The sequence below is a fragment of the Amblyraja radiata genome, chromosome 19, assembly GCF_010909765.2.
Source record: "Amblyraja radiata isolate CabotCenter1 chromosome 19, sAmbRad1.1.pri, whole genome shotgun sequence".
NCBI classification, from domain to species: Eukaryota; Metazoa; Chordata; class Chondrichthyes; order Rajiformes; family Rajidae; genus Amblyraja; species Amblyraja radiata.
The window spans coordinates 5,346,954-5,371,345 of record NC_045974.1 but is presented as its reverse complement, the minus strand read 5'-3'; the positions used below and the strand labels follow the sequence as shown (position 1 = coordinate 5,371,345).

The 24,392-nt window shown below is 39.5% G+C and overlaps 1 protein-coding gene and 1 long non-coding RNA gene across 6 annotated transcripts in view; one reads left to right on the top strand and one right to left on the bottom strand.

The window, feature by feature from the left end:
* erc1 (ELKS/RAB6-interacting/CAST family member 1) overlaps positions 1-24,392 on the top strand; it is a 425,697-nt gene that overhangs the window by 295,150 nt on the left and 106,155 nt on the right. The gene's annotated exons all lie outside the window — the stretch shown is intronic.
* LOC116983738 lies at positions 3,590-9,908 on the bottom strand. The gene is made up of 3 exons (XR_004414795.1): positions 9,345-9,908; positions 9,146-9,236; positions 3,590-5,053 (listed from the first exon to the last, which is right to left on the bottom strand). It is a non-coding gene; the product is annotated as an uncharacterized LOC116983738 (long non-coding RNA).

The following is a 24,392-nucleotide window of genomic DNA, read 5'->3' as shown; positions in this document are numbered from 1 at the left end:
TGGTAATAAACAATACATCTCATTTGCATTAATTACTTCTCAGTTAGTCAACAATGAGAAGTGAGTTCTACAATTATATCAACCAATGTTTGGAGCAGATTGACGATCCATTATCTAGCACTGCTTTTCCAATTAAGACCACTAGACCAAGTGGGACCCGTTGGGTCCCGTCCCCAAGGTAGGGGGACGGCGTCACATGGGAGGGCTGATCCCCGAACGCAACACTCCACCACTCACCCACACGTCCCAATACTCAGCACTCCCTGGAGAGGGAGGGGGGGGGGGGGTAGAGAGGGAGGGAGGTATAGAGGGAGGGAGGTATAGAGGGAGGGGGGTAGAGAGGGAGGGGGGGTAGAGGGGGTGGGATGTAGAGAGGGAGGGGGGGTAGAGAGGGAGGGGAGGGGGGTAGAGAGGGAGGGGAGGGAGTAGAGAGGGAGGAGAAGGGGGGTGAAGAGGGGCATAGAGGGAGGGGGGTAGAGAGGGAGAGGGGCAGAGAGGGAGGGGGGTAGAGACCCCACCCCATCTCTCGCCTCATTTCCCTCATCCTCCTCCCCTCACTCCCATTCCCTGGTGCAGCACCTACCCAGGTCGTAGAGCAGTGCCAGGGCTTGGAACTCGGCCTGGTTCTCGTACTCCAGCCGGCCCTGGCTGTTGACTGCAGCCGTCGGCTCAGCTGCCGCATAGGCTCCAGTCCAGGCCCCGACTTCATCTCCGGGCTCGTCCCTGACCCCGGCTCGTCCTTGGCTCCTCCTGCAGCTTCTTTCTCGGCCCTGGTCACGGTCCCATCCCAAGCCCCAGGCTCGGCTCCAGCCCAGGCCCAGTCGCCTGCGGCAGCAGCCTCCCCACCAGGTCCCGGGCGGGCGTGAACCCGATGACCCCAAGCGAGGCCGCGGGCGTGGACCCGAGGACTCGAGCTGAGCAAGGTCGCGGGCGGGCGTGGATCAGAGAAATCGAGGACCCGAGCGAGGCCGTGTGCGGGCGTGGACTCGAGGACCCGAGCGAGGCCGCGGGCGGGCGTGTGTGAAACGGGCGCCGACCTGAGCCATGGTGCCCGCCCACCTCATTGGGACGTCATGTCTTTAAAAATGGCGAAGTCAGAATGAAGCATCAAGCAGTGAGAATGAAGCAGGTTGACTTGGGTAGGTGGTGAAGCGTTTGAGGAATGTTCTGGAAATGCGGCCCTCCCCCTGACGTCACCCGAAGCTCGTGGAATATTCTGTGTGTGAAACGGGCTCCAAGCCGTTGTGCCTGCCCACCTCATTGTGACGTCATCAGTGGAAGCTGGTCGTTTTAAAAGGGAATTTAAAAAAAATTATTAAACTTTAATCAGCTATAAGTCATGAAATAAAGCATAAAATATTAAGTGAAGCTGCTCACTGCTTAGATGGGGAAAATGTGAGTCCGAATATGTAAAAATCTTATTGTTACTGCGTAGCGTTTTTGCGAAAATATAAAGACACACATACACACACACATACAAGATGAGAGTTTTAAAGTTATAGAGATGGATAAACAAAATCTAACCATGGAACTTATTTCAAAAATGAAATGTAATAAAGTTAATGTTAAATTGAAACATGTTACATAATTCTTCCTGCTTATTATGACGTGTTTTAATATGGGGTAATGAACTCTAAACAATGTTCTGAAGTGGTTTATAATTTTTTAAGAATGACGAATGTATTTAAACAAAACTCGTTCAAGTGGTTATAAAGCAACAACTGATTAGAGGCTAGAGGATTGCTCTTTTGCCACAGGTCAGACATTTACATGAGATAAATTCATGCAAAGTCAAAGAAAGAATGAACCTTACATAGTGTTAAAGTTTCTCAGCTGAGGAGAATATGTTCATCTTTTATGGGCATACAAAAATGTCATACATTTTCACTTAAATACAATATATCATTCTTGTGATTGTGAAAATCCACATCCACAATCCACAAAAGACAAAGCTTTAGTGTTTGAGCCTCACCTATTTTGTTCCATATCAAGATTGCTGTGATACAGTACTCGGTGGAAAGTAAACTATGACTAAGCTGCATATGAATCCAAGTTTGGTAAATGAAAGGGCACGGATGTGACAAATGATGTATAATGTGGAGAAATACAAAGATAACGTCTGCTTGGAAAATAGCAAAATAAATGCTTTGAAATTCAATTATATCATGCTGTTTATCGCCAGTATGCAACAGAGAAGTGTTTATTTAAATGTGAAAAGCGTGATTGTGAATGCTTTGAGGTATTTGTGAAAATTTAGCAAGGCACTTCCTGTTAAGAATCACCCTTGTGATCTAATCCAGTTTCATTGTGTGCACAAAACCATATCATTCCTTCTGCAAAGCTACCCTGTGCATTGCATGTGAACTCGGGCTAGGTTAGCCTGGAGTGTTCAATGTTAAGGGCCTGTCCCACTTGGCCGTCTTTCACGCGCCATTTACGCGAACTGCTAGCATGTGGGTAGCATGTGGGTAGCACGTGGGTAGCGTGTGGGAAGCGCGGGGACGAGCGCATGGAGTGGTGTGGAGGAGTGTGGAGTGGCGTGGAGGAGTGTGGACTTCGTCCTGCACTAAATCTTCGCGCGCCACCGGCCTGTCGCGTAACTGACGGCCAAAGTGGGACAGGCCCTTTAGGCATTCTCAGGACAACATTGTATGCACAGTAGAGAGGGCATATACACATATATATTGCACATGCTGGACTGTGCAACTCCTGTGTTTTTTTTTAAACAGAGAGACTTGAAAATGTTGCTATACAGAGGCATCAAGTTATACATGAATCACGGAACGATCTTGTGCTGTGCAACAAGTAATTACAAAAATAAGTGGAATTTTATTCTGTTACAAAAGGATTGAAGTTCAACAACAATCATATAGGGTCTTGCTGAGGCCACATCTGGAGTATGTGCAGAGTTTTATTCTCCTTAAGAAAGTATATATTTGGCCTTCGAGTGAGTGCGATGGAGGTTCATGAGAATGATTTCTTGGATTGTCCCAGGAGTGCACTCAATTTTTATTCCCTGGACATGAGAAGAATGAATGGTGATCTCATTGAAACATATAAAATTCATAAGGATCTTGACAGGTTTGAAGATAAAAAGAAGTTTCCCCTGGCTGTGCAGTGTAAAACCACGGCTCATAGTCTTCAAATGAGTGCTGAGAAGAGTGGAATTTTCTTCATTGAAATGGTTATAAATCTTTGGAATTCTGTGCTCCAGGAGGCTGTAGATGCTCAGTTGCTGGGCCTTTCAGGGATAGAATCTGATCTTTTTTTTGGATGCGGAGTAATCAAAGCATATAAGGATAGTATAGAAGGATGCAGTTAAGGTATGAGATCATCTATGATACTGTAGAATGCTGGTCTAGGCTGGAAAGGCCATGGTCTATTTCTGCTACTTTTTACGATCTTATGAAATAAAACTCCAACCGAACAGTGCACAGAATGCTGTGCCTTCAATCCAGAACGTAATTAAATTGCTGGATGTACTGTACTCCTTGATCTGTCTGAAATTAATGTTGACCTCTTTGACTTCAGGATCTGAAACATTAAATCAGTTTCTCTTTCCACAGTTGCTGCCATCCTGCAGAGTTTTTACAGCATTTTCTGATTTTAGTTAAAATTTCCAACATCTGCAATTTTTTTTACATTTTCAACCAATGTGTTATTGATGTGTTGTTTTCTACATTGTATCCAAGCTGCTTACCTCAAATTAACACTGGTATATTAACCAAAACAATCTGCCAATATTTAGAATTATGTTTGAGAGCTTTCAAAAGTAATGTATGTTAGGATTCTACAAAACCTTCATTTTAAACCTGATGGTTCTGAATTTAATATCTACAGGAAGGGAAGACAATGCAAAGGCAAAACTGTTCTTAAAATTACCTACAGATGATAACATTTACCACTTTAAAAAAAATGTGTATTTAATTTTCAATCTTGACCTTGATCAGAGATTGTTGGGCCAAGAGTATATAATTAATAAGTACCGTGGTTCTTTAGCCATTTGTTTGATGGGGGAGTGAGGAAAGAAGGATTTCAGAATCATTTTCTTACACTATTCTAAATCCTCTCCTTGTTTCAATACTGAAATGCATTGAGGTATACTGAACACGAGGTATAGGCGCTTGTGTTAGATCAAGGCATTGTTCTGAAATGTAGTCATGATTCCACAGAATGCCGTGTGCCTCTATTATTCATTATGTTTAACTTCGTAAGAATTCGATCCTTGTTACAATTGCCCCCAGCGCTGATTTTACTTCCAAACCAACAAATAAAACGAGTGCGTTCCTGCGCAGTCTATAGATGCTCTCTGGAGCTCCTCGGTATTCATCATTGGTCTGGACTTCTGATTCATAACATCTACATTTCCATTGATGGAAATTCCCTTGCACAATAACAGCTGTTCTTTAGCAATACTTGACCAAGAAAGCCACTTCTGAATCAATAATTGTTTGTACTTCTGAGTAAGCAATGGCAATTCTCTCATTCTTTTGTTTAATACATTTTGTGGTCCTGTTCTTGTAGTAAAGTGAATGGAATTTAAATGCATTAAGACTCCAATCTCATTACAAATTGGCTTCCTACTAAGTTTTAACAGCACTAACACTTTTTATTATTTTTCATTGCTGTTATTCTATATATGACATTTCGTAAGCTAACATTTCACAATCAATCCCGGGAAGTATTTACATATAACTGTCCATTTATTTCAAACTCACCATAAAAGTCTTGACTGTAAAGACTTTTTTACGGTGTTCCTATGGATACCGCTGGGGAGGATATTCTCATCAAAGCATTGACCTTGTGGTGCCGGCTGGACAGATGCACCATCGGAAGTGCATCACTGGTCTGCAGTGCAATTAATCCTTGAATTACGTATTTAAATTATTATGACATAAACCAAGTGTTATGCAATTGTTGCTTTCCTATCCGTAGCGTGCTGGTGGTCCACATCGTGTTGGATTGAGTAAGAGAAATCTCTAACTAAGTCATCCAAATCGGTAGATCTTGGCGCACCGTGCTTTACAAGGTCCCCTGCAGAGTAATTACATCGCTGAAATGTTTAAGCAGAGATTTCACAGTATTATTATGCAGAACTTCTTATTTTACTTTCCAAAAGAAAACATTTCAACGTTACTTTTATTGCCAGGAAAAAATGTTGCTCTCTTCTCACAGTGGCCTTATGTACATTTTTTTTTTAAATTCTGCTAAGTTTTTGATTCCCCAAAGCTATGTTTAAATGATTTATAAAGAGAATGTTGCTTTCTACAGATATCAATATGTTTATTACTCGTCAATCTAATTCTTGGGTGCTACAGTGTGTTGTCCCTTGAGACAGGAGGAGTCTGCCATGCACTTTTTTGACTTTCAAATATCTTTTTTTTTAATTATAGGATGTCATTTACTTCTCGATGATTTTGTGCCCTTTATGGCAGTGAATGATAGTCACGTGAATTCCAGGAAGAGATTATTCTCATGGCTCAATACAGATGGGACCAATGTCTTTGCAGGAAGGTTAACAATTAGTATCATGGAGAGACTTGGTATTAATTCAGTAGGAAGGTGTCACCAAGATGAAACATTGGAAAGGAAAACAATAGGCTCAGAGGATCTTGATTCCAGCACTTAACATATGTAACATTGTGACTTCAGATAGCAGTTTCTTTGTTTCTCAAGACTATGAAGTTGTTCCTGGAAAAAAATTCTACTTTCCTCTGAACAGGCAGCTGTCCCCGAGCTCAAAGGAACGTGAGAGTGTGGGTGATGCCAGACTTTGACAAAACACAATGGATTGTTATTTCTCAGGGGTAGTGTCTGTTTTACATGGATTCCATGTAAAGTGTTTGCAGAGCCATACATCATAATGGAGAGGGGGAGTGACATTGGTCCTCATTGTGAAGAGAAATGTAATATTCACACAGAGCTTACCAAGTTCATTCCTTCCAGTACTAATCAGTTAGCGGTAGCTAGAATGATGACTACAAATTCAGTCAGCTTCTACGCTTTTGTGGCCTCTCGTTCCAACTGTTGCGGGGCCAGTCTGGAAGCTGTTCCCAGCTCGGTCTTCAGTCAGAATATATTCTGTGCCCTGGCTGCTCTCACTAGTGCTGAAGGTGAACGAGAGGTGGCAACCAACCTGAAGATTGCTTCTCCTTGACATGGGTAGATATTTTTTGAGGCTCCAGTCACAATCCTCTTCTCTTTTAGAAATAATGTTGGTGGCAGAGGATGGAGAATTATAAATGTTATGCTCAGTGGTACAGAACACGTTAATTTATCCTGCAAATGTAAAACTGATAAGTATTATTTTGGACCCAGAATGTTATTGAATTCCTGAAAAATTATTTTTGAACTGAACTACATAAATTCACTCATTTCAGTCCAAGAAACTAAACAAGTTGTTCAGATGGACTGAACTCATCTTTAAAATTAAATCACTATGTCCAAACTCTTAAATCCAATGTTACAATCTTGAAAGCTTTTTCTCTTGGTTCATTATATTAGATGGAATGAAGACAAATATGTGAATTTAGATAATTGACAAAAGAACTATTGAGCTGCACATTTTTGAGGGTTTCAAGTGAACTGCTGTGTGTTGGATCATGCTGCAGTGGAGTTCGGGTGCAAAGGTAGCAGAGGTAGCAACTGCTTTATATCAGAACAAAAAGTCAACATGAATCCATTCCTGGTCAAAGAGGACAATAGTGTTGTCAAAAGCTAAAACAAACATGCAGGATGGAAATTATGAGTCTTACAATGACATTATCGAGTTTGCAGTTACTTAGTCATTGAAGGTTATTCTTGTGAAGTCTTAGAGCATTGATAATATGAATTACATTTAGAATATCTTTCATGACATTTTTAGTTTGAAATGGATGGTGCAGTGCAGAGTTGCAACCGCGCTGGATATCATCCAGGCATCATAGTTTCAAGCCTGTTTATGGTATGTCTATGGTAGAAGTAATTAAAGCTTCAATCACAATGCGGTTGACCCACTTCAATGTATTTATTTTCATTGGTTCTGCCGTTTCAGCTGTATCCAAACCATCATTTGACTTTGGTTTAGAAGTAATGTTTCCAGAAATGAGAACAAAGTGAAAATGAGAACGTTGGCTAGAAATTGTGTAGCAAAAAATGTTAGATCGATGGTCTTCAAATGTTAGATCGATGGAATTCGGTCTGAAACTATTTATTTCTCCCTCAGTGCCTAACCGCTTTAAATTTGAAGCCAATTTTAGGTTTGAATAAAATTTGCATTGACGTTAACAACAAAATGGAATATATTGTAAATTGGATCGGTGCCAATCAAACATGATCTTGAAGCCAAATCTCTTATGCACTGTGTTAAGCTAGTCAAGAACTTTATTAAAGTCTTTCTGATTTATTTTCCCTTTTTAAAAGGTGTGCTCGTTCATAAATTATTCATTGATTTGAGCATACTGATTTTATTTTCTATCTTTCTGCAAGTTCTGCCATTCCGAGACAGCAGCGGACTCGAGATAACGTGCTGATTGCAGTGGCTGAATCAGAGAGGAATGGTTCACGGGTGTGAGCTGAGACATTCAGGCCTGTATTTTGAGCTTTGGGGGAAGCAGCAGCTTTGGGGTCAAGGATCAGTATCATGGAAATGGGGAGAATCAGGTCAGGATATCTGAGTATCATGCAGCATTGAGGTGGACACATAACCAGATGACCTGGGAGACAGGGCTGGACGACCAGTCAGGGCTATGTTCAGTGATATAGGGGAGTCATTGCTGGAGAGAAGCAGTCGGTCAGGCAGCATCTGTGGAGAGCATGGATAGGTCAAGTTTCGAGTGGGGACCCTTCCCCAGTCTCCAGTTCCTTGCATCTCCAACAATGGTAGAATGGAGCTTTATGAGAAGGAATTCAGATCCCACTGACTTTTATTTGCTCTATTTTGTAATTTGCTCTGTGGTGTAAAAAGCTGTATTTATTGATTTTTCTCATGTTGATATGATTTAAGGCTGTGTGTGGGGTGGATTGTACATCAATTGCCCTCAATGATAATGTTAACTTTTGATAATTATCAAGACTGGTTGAATTTCAGTTTTTTTTAATTTTGTTGCACCCACTCGTAACTTCTAGCATTCCTGGTAAAGTTAAATTCCTTCTGGTTTGCAATAAGAATGATATTTACGGCATAACCTTAAAAGGGCACCACATTGTCATATGGCAAACATCCACTTCGTTATTCTGAAAAGATCGTTACTGCTAAATTATCTGCCCATTAGAATCCTATCTATTCACTTTGTGAAGAGTTCCCAAATTCATTTGATTTGAGTTTTTATTTTTGTCAACCAAATAAATAATCTCATTAGTCAAGGGTGAATTTAACTTAAAACCACAGAAGTAAATGGATAGTCTTCAAACATATTGGAGAGTGCATTCATTTAACGAGTTGCTGATACATTTATCAAATCACTTTTCACTGAAGTGAATGAACAGGTACTTCAGTTTTAAGTACCTTGCACAGAGAAATAACTGCAACATTTTTCTACTGCGTAATGTTGATAAACCCATTATACGCAAAGAACTTTGACATGACAGAGTAATAAAGATATCTCAATCAAATATAATATATCAAACGCATTTCTTGCCAATCTTAGTGAGTAATTTATCTCGGTAATGTTTGCCTATAAATGATAGATTTTTTTTGATTGATGAAATATGATGGTTACTGAAATTACAAAATTGGATAGAGATGAAGAATAGGCTACATTTGTACAACGCTTTGCATTGTAATTTTTTTTCAAGTGGCTTCACACGTTTAGTATAAATAGAATGCAACAGGGAATAGTGGTTTATGGAAAATGTAGTTGTAACATCATAAATTAAAAACGTATGCTTCTTTTCCTTAATGTGCCTTTTTGCTGTTCTTTCACTCAGCTTTATTTCCCACCAAAGTTAAAGGTTACTACCTCATTTAAATTTAACAATTTTATATCTTGTACATATTTTTGAGATTACATTCCAGACTGCATTGGAGGTCATTTTGCCTTTAACATCTCCAATGTTCCTTGGTTGGTTCCAGAATGCGTGTAAATAGGTGTCTTACTTCATAATCTAGGTGAATTGCCACTTGTTTTTCCAATATCACCAGTATTTAAAAATGACGGCCACTTACCTGTAACAAAGTAACAGTTTCTCAAGATGCGCCACGTGATTGTTTATCAGACTGAAAAGATTCACCAAAGTCAGATCAAAATGTGAGTGTTCTAAAGGGAGAGACAGAGAGAGAGAAACAGAATGGTTCAGGGTGAACATTCCATAGACTATGTTAAAATTACCGTCAATGGTGTTAACAAATCAGAGAATAACTCAACTGTTTAAAATCTAAACTAACTATATCACATTGTCAGACTCAGACAGGGCTATTGAGCTTGTGTATTTTTTTCGTCAATAGGTTGTTTGTAGGATTTAAGCAACAAGGTATTGATGTAGCCTTCTCCATGAAAACCAGACAGTGGTCCGAACGTTCTGGCCATTCTTTATTTTTCATTATAAATAACACATGTTGCTTGAATTCCTCATTACTTCTCTGTGCCCCCCTGCTATTCTACAACCCTGCAAGCTCCATTTTGAAAGAGTGTTGAGTGAGTAAATCATTTTAGTTGCCTGCTTATCAAGGAACCCTCATGGTAATGAAATTGAGTCGCATTTCTTGACTTCTCACTCTATTCCAGCCGCTCCTACTTTGTTTCTTTTCTGACCTTGGGGTCCCCTATTCAGGCAAAGAGCTAATTAGTGAAGCAGAGCTCCAGTGGGTCTTGCAAGTCACTTCCTTCAGGAGGAATCCATGACTTGGAATGTTCACCAGCTGAGGAAATGTGGTAGTAAATCACCGCCCCAAAACAGCCCAGACTTTGTGATTTACATACACCAATGCAAGCACGTGTGAACAAGAAGTCTGCACTCACAAAAAATCCAGATGTGGTAAAGAGAAACAAAATTCAATGCTCCCCCAAACATTTTCTCCCCTTTTGGACCAAGCTTACAAATAGTGAACCATGTCAATAAAAATGAATGTGACATTATTTATTGAAGGGCACCTGGAATTTTTATTTTTATTTTATTTCCTGCATGCCATCTGGTGATTCAAAGTAATGACCTGTCATAAGAGAAAAAGCAGAATTTTTTAATAAACTACAGGAAGGACTTTTAAATAAATCACAAGCAGTAATGTAGTTTATTGGGTAAGGCGAACGTAAACAATATTACATTTGATATTTAATATTGTGTGTTTTAGTTCTGAAGTACTTCAAATAAATGTATTTTGATTTGATCAATTTAAAAAAAAAAGGATATTCTTCCAGTCGACTTTCAAACACAACACAATTATCCAGGGTTTTTTTCATTGATTTCAGCTGCCTTAAGTTTTGTAATCTGTTCACTCTGCTAATTTTTCTCAAGTAAACTGCAAGTTTCCACTAGCTGATATTCCAGTTTGAAATATTTTTTCCAAGACAGGTAGAACTGGGTGTTCATTTTTTTTCAGGAATTCTTACTACCACTTCAGAATGAGAACCAACAAATACTTGGTATTGATAAAAATGGGATTGACTGTGAAATTCTGTTTGAGGTGTCCACCACCAGTGGGGTTCTTGTCCATGACTTTGGACTCAGAATTAGAAGTGGCCTCTGATATGAATCCTAAATGGTAATTCCAATGGTGATTCCGTAGTTTCACCTTTGATACTTTGATCTATCATTGCCAATACCATCACCAAGTGATATATCATAAAATACTTTCAAAAAATCCAAAGAAGTCAAACTCCACACATTCTCACTAATTTAAAAAAAAATTGAAGGAGAATCCATTGTGAGCACACTGAGGATGTAACACTATTGCACTTACAAATTTCAACGATAATTTTTAATATAATTATATACAACTCCATTCTGCCCTCTGTTTCCTCTGAGAACCTGCAAACATCAATTAGTCTGCCGAAAATATTTTAAAAAATTCTAACATTGTATTTCATACTTTTCAACGATTTTTAATGGAATGTCAAATTAACCTTCAAAGATCAATTAGCCTCGAGCTGGCATGAGCAGAGAACTTGCAACTTGTATATTCCTTGGACATACCAGTATATATAGCTTTGTACCTACAGAGGAGCAGTATAGTGCGTGGTGATGCTTTTAGAAACATGGGTACAGGAGTAGGCCATTCAATATCATGGCTAAATCATCTAAAATCAGTACCCCATTCCTGCTTTTTCCCCATATCCCTTGATTCATTTGGCACTAAGAGCTAATCTAACTCTCTCTTGAATATATCCAGTGAATTGGCTTCCACTGCCTTCTGTGGCAGAGAATTCCACAGATTCACAACTCTGGGTGAAGAAGTTTTTCCTCATCTCAGTCTAAATGGCCTACCCCTTGTTCCTAAACTGTGACCTCTGGTTCTGGACTCCCCCAACATTGGAATTTTTTTCCCTCCATTTAGCCTGTCCAATCCTTTAAGAATTGTATATGTTTCTATGAGACCCTTTCATCCTTCTAAATTACAGTGAATACAAGCTCAGTCGACCCATTCTTACATCATATGTCCCGCTATCCCAGGAATTAACCCGGTGAACCTACGCTGCAATCTCTCAATTGCAATAATGTCCTTTCTCAAATCAAGAGACCAAAATAGCACACAATGCTCCAGGTGTGGTCTCACCAGGGCCCTGTACAACTGCAGTAGGACCTCCTTGCTCCTAAACTCAAAGCCTCTCGCAATGAAGGCCAACTTAGCTTTCTTCACTGTCTGCTGTACCTGCATGCTTACTTTCAGTGACTGATGTACAAGCACACCCATGTCTCATTGCACCTCCCCTTTTCCTAATCTGACACCATTCAGATAATAATCTGCCTTCCTGTTCTTGCCACCAAAGTGGATAACCTCACATTATACTGCATCTGCCATGCATCTGCCCACTCACCCAACCTATCCAAGTCACCCTGCAGCCTCATAGCATCCTCGCAGCTCACACTGCCACCCAGCTTTGTGTCATAACATTTAATTCCCTTGTCTAAATGACAAATAAATTGTATTGTATTGTATTGTATTGTATTGTATTGTATTTTATTGTTAATCGTTAATACATATTGTAAATAACTGGGATCCCAGCACCGAGCCTTGCGGCACCCCACTAGTCACTACCTGCCATTCTGAAAAGGATCCGTTATTTCCTACTCTTTGCTTCCTGTCTGCCAACCAGTTCTCTATTCGTGTCAACACCCTACCCCCAATACCATGTGCTCAAATTTTGCACACTAATCTCTTGTGTGGGACCTTGTCAAAGGCTTTTTGAAAGTCCAGATACACCACATCCACTGGCTCTCCCATATCCATTCTACTTGTTACATCCTCAAAAAATTCCAGAAGATTAGCCAAGCATGATTTCCTCTTCATAAATCCATGCTGACTTTGACCGATCCGATCATTTCCAAATGCGCTGCTGTAACATCTTTAACAATTGACTCAAACATCTTCCCCACTACCGATGTAAGGCTAACTGGTCTATAATTCTCTGTTTTCTCTCTCCCTCCTTTCTTAAAAGTGGGGTTACATTGGCTATTATCCAGTCCACAGGAACTGATCCAGAACATTGGAAAATGATCAGCAAAGCATCCACGATTTCTAGGGCCACCTCTTTGAGTACCCTGGGATGCAGACCATCAGGCCCTGGGGATTCCCTTCAGTTCCTCCCTCCCATTAGATCCTCGGTTCCCTAGTATTTCTGGGAGATTGTTTGTGTCTTCCTTAGACTGAACTAACGTTTAACTGTTCTTGTTTCGAATTATAAATTCACCTGTCTCTGATTGTAAGAGACCTACATTTGTCTTTACTAATCTTTTCCTTTTTACATATCTAAAGAAGCTTTTAGAGTCAGTTTTTATATTCCCCACAAGCATGCTCATTTTTCCTCCTCTTAATTAACCCCCTGGTCCTCCTCTGTTGAGTTCTAAACTTGCATCTCCTTTGAACATCTCTTCTGAACTCCTTCGAGCAAAATGGTGATCTAATGATGTGTGTCTGCACATTAATATCTCTAAAATTTCATCTTTGTGTGTGCGATGGTAACACATGTCCTCAGGGGCTGATTTTTCTTCAAAATAATAGCAATCCTGATTTAACAATTTTTAACAGGAAAAGTTTTTTTTTTGGTAAAAAGGACTATAAATTATAATTTAGTTACCTTTGTTCAACACTGTAATGTATATGCACCATGGGGCATCTGGTTATATGAATAGCCCCTGAAAAAAAGCCAGCATACTACCAGCATAAGGGCTTTACCACTGAATTAAGGAAATGACTTTGTGGAAAAGTCAGGAGGCCAACACGTCACCGTCCCACTGAAGGCAAATGTCGTCATTCCACTCCAATCAGTGAGACTTATTTTATTGAACAGAGTCAATTTAAAGTGTTTCTTTGCAAAAATAGCTGTTTTAAATGCTATAATTTTCCCACTGTTTACCTCTTATGTGTGAAATATGTAAAATATACTGTTTTCCATGGAACTGCAAACATTGTGTAATGAGGTGTATTAATTAATACCTTCTTTCCACCCTACTTCCAAAATTCCAGGCCTCTGTCCAACTTTTTCAAGTTAAAGATTTTCAGTACAATCTCAGAGGGTTTCTAGTTTCAAGACAATTAGACTGCTGCTAATGGTTTTTTCGGTGCAAAACGTTTGATGCCTGATGATTATTAGAAAGCTGAATTTTCGTGAGATTCCTCTGTTCTGATGTGTCAATGCGCATGTCAACTAATTAGTCTCAAGATAACATCAACTGTGTACATACAGTGCCCTCCATAATGTTTGGGACAAAGACCCATCATTTATTTATTTGCCTCTGTACTCCACAATTTGAGATTTGTAATAGAAAAAAAATCTCACGTTAAAATGGTTAAAGTGCACATTATCAGATTTTAATAAAGGCCATTTTTATACATTTTGATTTCACCATGTAGAAATTACAGCAGTGTTTATACATAGTCCCCCCATTTCAGGGCACCATAATGTTTGGGTCACAGCAATGTCATGTAAATGACAGTAGTCATATTTAGTATTTTGTTGCATATCCTTTGCATGCAATGACTGCTTGAAGTCTGTGATTCATGGACATCACAAGTTGCTGGGTGTCTTCTCTGGTGATGCTCTGCCAGGCCTGTATTACAACCATCTTTAGCTTGTGCTTGTTTTGGGGGCTAGTCCCCTTCCGTTTTCTCTTCAGCATATAAAATGTATGCTCAATTGGGTTCAGATCAGGTGATTGACGGCCACTCAAGAATTGACCATTTTTTAGCTTTGAAAAACACCTTTGTTGCTTTAGCAGTGTGTTTGTGATCATTGTCATGCTGTAGAATGAACCGCCGGGCATTGAGTTTTGAGGCATTTGTTTGAACTTGAGCAGATAGGATGTGTCTATACACTTCAGAATTCATTATGCTACCATCAGCAGTTGTATCATCAATGAAGATAAGTGAGCCAGTACCTTCAGCTGCCATACATGCCCAGGATATAACACCCCCACCACTGTGTTTCCCAGATGAGGTGGAATGCTTTGGATCTTGGACAGCTCCTTCTCTCCTCCATACTTTGCTCTTGCCATCACTCTGATATAAGTTAATCTTTGTCTCATCTGTCCACAAGATCTTTTTCCAGAACTGTGGTTGCTCTTTTAAGTACTTCTTGGCAAACTGTAACCTGGCCATCCTATTTTTGCGGCTAACCAGAGGTTTGCATCTTGCAGTGTAGCCTCTGTATTTCTGTTCATGAAGTCTTCTGCAGATTGTGGTCATTGACAAATCCACATCTGACTCCTGAAGAGTGTTTCTGATCTGTCGGACAGGTGTTTAGGGATTTTATTTTATTATATAGATTTTTCTGTCATCAGCTGTGGAGGTCTTCTTGGCCTACCTGTCCCTTTGCGATTAGAAAGCTCACCAGTGCCCACTTTCTTCTTAATGATGTTCCAAACAGTTGATTTTGGTAAGCCTGAGGTTTGGCTGATGTTTCTAACAGTTTTATTCTTGTTTCTCAGTATCATAATGGCTTTGTTGACTTTCATTGGCACAACTTTGGTCCTCATGTTGATAAACAGCAATAAAAGTTTCCAACGGTGATAGAAAGACTAGGTGCTGAGAGCTCTCTTATACCTGCATTAAGGAGGCAATTAAACACACCTGAGCAATTACAAACACCTGTGAAGCCATGCGTCAAAAACATTATGGTGCCCTGAAATGGGGGGACCATGTGTAAACACAGTTGTAATTTCTACATGGTGAAACCAAAATGTATAAAAATACCCTTTAATCTGACAATGTGCACTTTAACCACATGCAATGTTTTTCTATGACAAATCTCAAATTGTGGAGTACAGAGGCAAATAAATAAATGATGGGTCTTTGTACCAAACATTATGGAGGGCACTGTAATTCAGTGAGTTTAACTTTTCAACCTCTGCATGTTTTGGGGACTAATAATTGCTGATAACTGAATCTTTGTTTAACTTTTAATGGCATATCATGAACAAATGTTGAAACAATCCATTCACAACATTGCTCCCAACAAAAGAGGGAAGGCATTCTCTACAAAATCTCATAGTTGTTGGGCCTTCGTGTCTTATGCCACTGTGTGATTGCCTGTTGCAAAACTGGGTACAATAACAACCAATTTTCATGTATAAAACTTCATAAGACCCGTGACAGGCAAAGCTATGGACATGGAAAAGAAAGCGAGAATTAAATTAGAGAGTTGACCAAAAGCAGAGTTGAAGAATTGAGATTTGAGCAGCCACGACAAACCAATGAGGTTTAGGAAAGAATTGCAAAGAATGGAATCTGACAGCAAAAGACTTCAGAACTAATGTTTAAGAGACAGGCAGGAGGAGGTAACAGTTTATATTCGACCAGTCAGAGGCTATTGCCGTGAGGATCTCCAAGAATTGCTGAGGTATAACACTTCAGAATGTTTCTGAGATAAGGAAGAAAAAATCTACAGTCAAATTTCAAGACTGGGATGAGGATTTCAGATTGAGTTGCTGGAGAAGTGTGAATCTTAGCAAGAACAGGGTTATGGAATGTTGCACCGTGCAGAGGAGTGTGCAAGCCAGTTAAATCCTGAATAGGTTGCTGGTTTGTGTCGAATAGAGCTGAGGATACCTCGGAGAGTGTGCTGAAAAAGACCAGGTATTGAGTGTTTCAGTGGGAATGAGAGTGCAATAGGTAAAGAGACAAGCGCGTCATATGGAACATTGAGAGTGCAATGGTTGGTATTCTTCTGTTTGCATAGCGTCAAATATGTTTGGCTGACAATGCAAAATACCCAGTTTGAGCACAAAGCTAAAAGAAATCAACTCACGATATGTAATGATTCCATTGGAATCAAATCAAGATAGTTTCAGTCTTGCTAATATTGAGTGAAAAGAAAAGAATTGCTTATTAGAAGTGAGATAGTCATCTGAATGGCACAATATTATTCATGGAAGCATGCATCTGCCAGTAAAGAACTAGCGTATGTTAGCAATCTCACCACATATTTATAGATGATAACATCAGAGGGTAATATAGGTGAGAATATGATTGGAGCTTATATGCTTACAACATGTGGTTTATGATTTTAAGAATCATTCTTAAGAGCAATGTAATAATTTTATTAAGTATTAGACCAAGTGCGGATTGATGGCCTTTCCCTGAGTGATTCTTGGCTTGTTTTCCTGTCATATTAGGCTTTACTTGGTGGTTTACGATGGCAACACAATCATTGGGTAACTTTTCCATTGAATGCTGAAATCATGGACTTGCTTTCCAGTTCAAGGACTTTCCAGCACACGGTGTCATTGTTTCAGTTATGCTGTATGAATTGGGTTACTCAGACATCAGCTGCAAACCAGTTTGGACCATAGAAGCAAGTAGAATCCCAATTCACACCTGAACCTGTAGTAAGAATGTTGAAATGGTTCTGAGTGAGTCTTTGTGAGGGTTGTCGCTTCTGATCACAACTTAGAAACTGTGGTTCAAAGTGTGGAACAGTGAGGGAGGATTGAGTTTAATGGTGAAACCCTGTGGTTGTATTACTGCCAATGTTCAAATGCAGCTACAACTCATGGGAAGATATCTTGACAATTAGATGCTTCCTTGAGGAGAGGTTCAAAGGAGACAGCTTTAGAACACTAATGACCAAGGAAAACATGTCTATTTCTTCAGAAAGTCAGTTAATTCAGAACCAACCATCATCAGAACATAAACAAGACGTTTTTTCATGGAATAATCAATTGATCTCACAATATTTAAAAGCTTCAAAATAATTTGAGTATTATGTTAAGTAGAAATCAACCATCCATAATCATTTTAATGAAAGGTTGTGCACAGGAGTTGACATTGAGTCCAGGTGTATAATCTAGATTATATATATAATCCATCTCTACCAAATCGTGCAGCATAGGCCTGTTTATACTCTAGCCTCCCAGCCAGGTGATTCTTTTAGCATAATTACTACTTTTTTTTGTGTGTGACTGCATTCTAATGGAATATGTATTCCAAAGACTTTGCACATGTTCAAACAAAACATTAGTGAAGGATATAATTACTGTGGAGTTTGGGGCACAGTGGGTGAAAAAATGAAAGGTGGCCTTTTAAACCAAGAATGTACTGAGAATGAGGTGATTTAACTGGATATCTGCCAGTAAATTGTACTGCAACACCTCCAAATAAATCCTGGATTGAATCTTGCCCCTCTGGTGATGTTTGTCACACCTAATTGTACAGCTTATTCAAGAAATTACAGGGTGCTTTTAACCAGATTCAATGCACTGCCTTCAATTCCCAGTATAAAATGTAATGAGACTTGTTTTATTGTCAATTATGCATTTTTTTAAAGTTGAAAAATGATGGTGAACTTTACTGCCCATGTTTTTATTACTGTTGTTGAATTTTAAAAGGTTACATTTTGTTCACCGTAGGGAGATCATGAGAGAGATTCTGAATGTAACACCGAGTGGCGTTATTGTGTGCTGGAGTTAGCTAATCGCTGAGGTGTCACTTAATTGGGTAACATCATCACCGATAAATGAATTATCTCATATCTTAGGTACACAAAATTGCTGGAGAAACTCAGCGGGTGCAGCAGCATCTATGGAGCGAAGGAAATAGGCGACGTTTTGGGCCGAAACCCTTATTGCTCTTTCAAATCATCTGCTGTGTGATAGTTCCCACCTCAATAACAAAACTGCAAGAAAGAAGGACTTGCATTTATATAGAGACTTTCGTGATCTCGGGATGTCTTGAGGTACTTTAAAGTCAGTAAAGTATTTTTGAGGGTAGACAAAATTGCTGGAGAAGCTCAGCGGGTGCAGCAGCATCTATGGAGCGAAGGAAATAGGCAACGTTTCGGGCCGAAACGTTGCCTATTTCCTTCGCTCCATAGATGCTGCTGCACCCGCTGAGTTTCTCCAGCACTTTTGTCTACCTTCGATTTTCCAGCATCTGCAGTTCCTTCTTGAACAAAGTATTTTTGAGGTACTGGGACTGTTGTCACATGGAGACGATTTCTGCACAAACGGCAACGTGATCACTTTTGTTGAGAGATGGTGAATCAAGAATAAAAATTGGCCGGCACACTGGCGACAACTCCCCCAGCTTTCTTTAAAGTAGTGTGTGTGCCCGTTCGTCCATCTAATGCAGGAGAACGAGCATCAGTTTAACATCCCATCTGAAAGATGTCACTTCCAACTGTACAGTATTCCCTCAATGGTATACCAAAGGTCAGTCTGGATTGTTGTACTCGTCTCTGGAGTGGGACAGATGCCTCTCTAAAACTCTTTGACCTTGCTTTTTATGCAGTTCCCAGGGACAGGATTAGAGCAAGTTTCCAGTATGTTTTGAATAAATCATAAGAAATAGCCTGAGCTAATGGGAATGCTGACACGTCCCACTCGATCATCAGTTAGGATGCTTTGGGAAGCTTCCAAAGTGCAGCAAAATGGAAAGTTTAAAAGTGCAACTAGGTGCAGAGAAGACTTGATTGTAACTTTAGTCTTACTGCAGAACTTGTCAAATATGCATTGTCTTTGCAGTTCTCCCACAAATGGGGGAACTATGAGAAGGTTTTCAATTTCTCAAAATACTTTGTGCTCAGAATTATGCTCTAAGATGTGGCATCAGATGCCGTAGATATTTTTTTCTTCTCAAGTGCAACAGTGCTATGTTGTTGAAAATGATCTGCTTAGTTTCGAACTATTTGGAGTACGTGAAATGATATGATATGGTATCAATGAGCTCTCGTTGTGGGCTATGTAGCTACAACTTCACTGACTGATCTTCTGTAGCCATGAACTTTTATTTAATGGTAACCAGCTAAGTAGTCAAATAATAAATTTGTCAAATTAAAGCATGTCCTTTACCAAGTTGTGAACTACATTGTCGGGAAAAGTCATCATTTTATGTATTCAAATTTTAAAATGGCATTTTGATCAATTAATTTGGTCAACTAGGGGGTTGGTGTGCTACCACAGCTAGTTTTGTGTGCATTAGATTTTATTGCACAAAATGTGAAGACCAGCGTATTTAAACGAAAATGAAATTTGATATAAATTTAGGATGTGTACTTTTACCTCCATTCATCCATAGGAAGCTAGCAATTTGGGAAAAATTATTATTTTGAAGCAATGCGAATATGAACAAATATTTCTGCACTCTACCCCCACCCCTACACACAACTCCATGTGGTATGATCCCCTGAAATATAGGAGACTATTATACATTTTCTACTGAATATTATGTGAAATGGATACATGTGGAAACATAATTCAGACTGGGTTAAAACATATAAAACGGTTGATCTCACGCCGGCAGTTAGAAAGTCTGAAGAAGGGTCTCGACCCGAAATGTCCTTCTCTCTAAAGATGCTGCCTGTCCCCCTGAGTTACTCCTGAGTTATGATCAGCCATGATCATATTGAATGGCGGTGCAGGCTCGAAGGGCCGAATGGCCTACTCCTGCACCTATTTTCTATGTATCTATGTATCCAGCTTTTTGTGTCTATCTACATAATTCAGACTATTGTCTCGGAACAAGTTTACCACCTACATCTTGAGCTCCTCATTTTTATTATCCCATTGTAGCAACTTCCAAATGAACACCAAAGGAAGAGGGGACAAAATTGCAGGATGTTTTGCTTTAAATTTCTGCAGGGGTCTTGGGCTTATTTCATGAAAATATCAATTACTCTGCCAACTGATGCCATTCCCATGCTTAAATGAGCACCAAGAGGATGAGAAGTCCTTAAATATCTGCTTGGTCAGCATGACAAATTCTGAAAACACATGGAATTGGAGGTGCGAGTTCACAGCATAAGTCACAAAGTGCTGGCAGCATCTCTGGAGTAGAGGAATAGGCAACATATCGGGTCAGGATCCTTCTTCAGACTTTTGGTTGTGGGGGAGAAGCTGGAAGAGAGGCGGGGGCAGGACAAAGTCTGGCAAGTGACAGGTGGATACGGGTGCGGTGGGTTTTTGATTGGCAGATGGTTGGGATCGGCGTACTGGCAAATCCTATAACCAGGCGCGCTGAGGAAAGGTTATAAATTTAAAGGGAAATGTCAACACCATAGAGGAAAATAGCATTATGTGTAATAAGCGTAAATGAGACGGGAAGGGATATAGGGTTTAACAAAACAGTGCATCAGCACACACAGCCAATTTAAAGCAAATGGTAAAAGCCAGTGTAATAAGTAAATGGTTTAAGAAGGAACTGCAGATGCTGGAAAATCGAAGGTACACAAAACTGCTGGAGAAATTCAGTGGGTGCAGCAGCATCTATGGAGCGAAGGAAATAGGCAACATTTCGGGACGAAACGTTGCCTATTTCCTTCGCTCCATAGATGCTGCTGCACCCGCTGAGTTTCTCCAGCAGTTTTGTGTACCTTCGATTTTTCAGCATCTGCAGTTCCTTCTTAAATAATAAGTAAATGGATTGCTTCATGGTTTTTCTCTTTTCAATAAATTACTTATCTCCTTTAAAATTACAAGAGACAGTTAAGAGACCTTGGATAGAGTAAGATATCTAAAGGCTATTAAGACTACCATGAATTGGGCCTCAAGATTGACCACTTTAGGTATAGGAAGGAACTGCGGATGCTGGTTTAAACCAAAGATAGACACAAAATGCTGGAGTCACTCAGCGGGACAGGCAGCATCTCTGGAGAGAAGGAATGGGTGACGTTTCGGTCGAGACCCTTCTTCAGACTTTGGCTTTTTTTACTGCTGGATGGTGGGTTTCTAGCCTGATTGGACCTGTATGACAGCGAGAATAACAAGGGGAACAAGTGCAGGCGGTGGCAAGCTTGAGTATGATCTGGCCCATCATGATTAAGAGGAATCAACACGGTATTAAGAAAGAAAATTATGCTTGATAAATTTAATGGTTTATCCGCGGATATAACTATCAGGCAACTCAAAGAGAAACAGTAGCTATTAGCGTTTGTGGACTCAGAAACGTATGACAAAGTATGATAAAATGGGGGAAATGCAGAATTGAGATGAACATTGGCAATAGTTAAATGATAGAATGTAGGCTGCAGAAATGTAAGATTAGCTTCTAAGGTAGTAGATTGTTTCTGGTGGTATTAAAGCTCAGCACTGAACCCTCAGCCTTTGCAATATGACAATTCAAAATCAATATATGCATGAACTGGAGAATAGTGTGCGAGAAAATGTCAGGTCATTGTGGAAAGAAATGAAAACCAATACTCTTTTAGTTGGTGAGATTTCGAAGTGTTGGTTCATGCACGGATCTGGTGTGCTTATTCGTGAGAAATAGAAAGTAAAAATCCAGATATAATAAACAATTGTAGAGATAAATATTTTGTGCAAAAGTGATAGAATACTGAAATATGTGGTTATGATGGGAATGTGTAGCCTTAAATAAACCACCTGCAGAATTGTGTGCAGTATTGGTCTTCATACTTAAAGAAAAATATAATTACCTTGGAGTAAATCGAGTGTTGGTCACAAAGATGCCTCTTGGGGTGCAGGGGCCAATGTCTAAACAGAGATTAAGGTTGATTTAAACTAGAAAATTAAGAAGTGATGTTATTGGGACCAGCATGATTCTGAGAGGGATTGACAGTGCAGATGTTGAGAGACTGTTTCTTCGAGCTGCTGGGGCTAGAACTGGGGCAATAGTTTAAGAAGAAATTGGCTACTTAAGATTGAATGGAGGAGGCATTTCTTTGCACAGTTGGTTCTACATCTTATTATCTCAGTTATTTATCTCAGAAAGTTGTGGATGCTTCTTTGTTGAATACGCAGGAAACTAAAGCCCATGCAATGAGCATCAGAGAAGGTGGTGCATGGTTGGTAAAGTGGCCAAGACTTAATTAGATCGTGTTCAATGGAGTAGTATTATTGGGAAGCAATGAGTGGCAGAAATCTACCAAGAATCATGAGCACATGTCAATTAACATGTCAGTGGTCTCTGGGAGAAAGATCCAAGATCCAAAATTGCATTTAGGACATTACAGATATGTAGAAAAGGTTCACTGTATTGCCTGGAATTAGAATTACAATTTAGTGGAAAGAGTGCATCATTGGTTAAAAATTGCAAGATTCATTTGTTTAATTTATTCCACTACTCTATGCTCATCTCATGGATTCCCTTTGTTCCGCTGAGCTGGTATTGTTCCAGTGTAAATGCTATCAGCACAGTTCGGAAGAATACTTGCTCTGCTATATATTTAGAAGATAGACACAAAAAGCTGGAGTAACTCAGCGGGACAGGCAGCATCTCTGGAGAGAAGGAATGGGTGATGTTTCGGGTCGAGACCCTTCTTCAGACTTCTTATTCAGAGCTATACATTTATTCTGGTCCCCGCCTTGTCATCTTCTAGGTTTACTTGATGCAAAGAGCGCACATACATCAATTGTAGTTGGCATATATATAATGTTAGCGTTTTAATATCTATTTTATTTCACTGTAATAACTTCATGGCAGTAAATTCATATCACCTTTCACTTTCGTTATGGTATTTGCACAATGGTCAACAAGTGCAAGATAAGATTTTATTGTAAATTACACATAATGTACAGAATAATAAATGATTGGCTGTAAGTCTGCAGAGTAACCAAATACCTGATTTCTGTTCCTTCCCTAAACCCCTTGAGCCTCACTTTCACCATTTGTGACATTATTAGAATTGGTCTCAATGAATGTCTTGTAATTCAGTGCCTGCCTAGTGGGTGTTTTATACTTCAGAAATATGTTGAAAAAAAGTGCAGTTTTATTTAAGTGAAGCTGCTGTGTCTAAAATCTAACATTATTCACTATTGTATCCAAATAATTTATCCACAAAGCCACTTTTTTTCTGTTATTTATGGGCTATTTACAGCATCAAAAGAATTGGATATAAACACCAAGTTAATTGAGCATGTCATTTGAAACGCCAAACACTTCAAGGTTTCTTGAAGTTACTTGAATTATTTTCTAGACACCAAAACATACTACCATCAAATTGCTCCACTCATCTTCCTAAATCAGACAGCAACAGCTGCCTTTCACTAACATGCACTCACCAGTAATAAAGAAACGTTACAAATGATTATAAAGCATTTAGAGTCCATATATGATCTGAACTAAAGTAGTCTGTGAGAACAAGACTTAATGCAGGAACTCCATGTTAAGGTCAGCTCTCAGCTTAGAATGATGTACGAAACACTCACTGGAATTAATGCTTTGTTACTCAAGCTCTTCTGTAGCTCATATTGTTCTGTTACTTACCGGTTGATGAAAAACAGATTTCTGCTCTGCAAACATACTGAACTTGTAAATTCACTCTTGTAGTTCTTGTATTTCCCACTTGTATTGACTTTATTCCCTTACGGCCTAATATCATGTATGAATTGTATGTTTATAGCAGTAGAGAGTCGTAGAGTCATGCAGCAAGGAAATGGGCCCTCCAGCCCAACTCGTCCATGCCACCAGGTTTTATAACTGAGCTAATCTCATTTTGCCTGCATTTGGCCCACATCCTTTTAAATCTTTCCTATCCATGAGCCTCCTTAAATGTCTTTTAAACATTGCTCTTGTGTAATATCTATAGCTTCCTCATGAGTGTTCAAACCATACACACACCATCCTTTGTGTAAAACAATTGTCCCTCACCTCACTTTTAATTCTTTCCTCACCTTAATCATATACGGCCTCCAGTTCTGGACTTTTCTACTCACAGAAAAAGACTCTGACCATTCATCATATCTATGCCTCTCATGATTTGGTATACCTTTGTAAGGTCACCTCCTACACTCCAGGGAAAATTTCCCAGCTTCTCCTTATAACAGAAGCCTTTGAATCCTAGTAACATCCTGAGGCATCTTTTTTG